Here is a 1,799-nt window from a genome sequence, read left to right on the forward strand (position 1 = left end):
AGCTGCAGTGACTGCAAATATCCATGACAGAAATACACAGACAGCTTTCATTTTGCAAAACTTTATTACATTCTGATGTATTGCCAAAAGGATTCAAGGACTAACAGTACAATCATGCTATACAGGAAGCATTTAACAGTGCCTTAATGAATCAGCCTGCAATTGCCATAGTATTAGTCCAATAAGGGATAGGTGTTCACATAGGGAAAGAACACCCACACACATATAGACATTGTATAAAAGGGGTTCCTACACAACTGCATGTTCTATGTACACCCACCAACATCTACCCCTCAACCAAAATAATTACATCAATACATACAGTCATAGCATAACCAATTATTCAACTAATGTACAACATCTGCTGAAACCTTAACATACCTGGACACAGACACACTAACATGGCCATATGTGAAATAGTTGCTGTTATACAATTGAGCAGCTGCTGATTTTACAGGGTTTGTATGAACTAATCCCGTTTCAGAGGGTTGAAAGTTTCGCACACCAGGAAGTGTTACTGAGTACTGATTATCAGCACAGTATGATACACATTAACACCAAACTAAATATGTCTGGTAAGCACACTGTAAACCCCCTAACATTATATGCACTGCTATGCAGCCTTGAGCTGGTCAAACAACCTGGTCAGACTGAAACATATGTAGAAGTATTAGGTACAGACAAACCCTGCACAAGTAGCAATGTTCAGAAATATAACAGCACTACTCACATTTACACCAAATCCTCTAGGCATTACACACAATATATTACTGTTCGTCTCCATACAGCTGCTGCACTAGATTCCAAACAACACTTCCAGGCTGTCTTCCTCACAAGTAAGGTAAAGGGACAATGCCCAAGTGGAGTACTCAGTTATACTCCACTGTTGCCATGGTATTGGCTAAGGCAGCAGCGGCGCAGCTGATGTGCATGTAATTAGCTACTTAGGAACACCAATTGGTTATTAGGATAGCACATGTTACTGATGTGTAACTATATAAGACGTTGTCCTGTTCGATTCTCAGCTAAAGCGTCTTCTGTGTGGAGACATGCGTGAATGGGCGTACCTTCGTTGAAAGTTGTACATCAGGGCTGGCAACTCGGTAAGTAAAAATCTACTGCCAATCATTAGCGGACCGGAATTCCGCTGTGGCGACCCCTAACTGGGAAAAGCCGAAAGATACAACAACAACTGATCTGTAACTATAAAAGGTTGCCTTGTCACACATTCAAACCATCTGTATCTACCTGTAGGACAGTACAAAACACTGAAAGACTAACCGAAAATGAGTCTTATACTAGTCAATAACACTTCCAGTTACTAAGAAGGTATGTATAACATGTAGTATGTTGTATGTCTGTGCATGTAGTACCTGTTTTGTAAGAATTTCAGTGAAATCAATGCATATAGTGGAAATAGCTATCTTGTAGCGATGTATTGTTGAGCAGTAGTAATGCTTGTAGTATTCTATGTGTGTACTGCTGTAGATCACAAGGTAAACTCCTCATACACCACAAGGGACGATAGGGGCTTGAAACTCACCAATTTGCTTCCAGCCACTGTCAGTGTCAGGATTGGTCCAACAAGTATGTGCTGTAGCAGGGGATAGTATATGTCGATATATTGTAACAGTCGACATACGTATGGGTGTATAAGTAAAGAAAAGAAAACCAAAAAGGTTTAAAGGTTTTGGGCTTTTTAAAATGCCCCAAATAATTTTTTGTTTGCCAATTTGTTTTTTTTTGGGAAAAATTTTTTTTGCCAATAACTTTGGGTGGTTTTAAAGTAAAAGTTTTTT

Source organism: Protopterus annectens, chromosome 1.part0, assembly GCF_019279795.1.
Source record: "Protopterus annectens isolate FY-2018-M chromosome 1.part0, PAN1.0, whole genome shotgun sequence".
Lineage (NCBI taxonomy): Eukaryota > Metazoa > Chordata > Ceratodontiformes > Protopteridae > Protopterus > Protopterus annectens.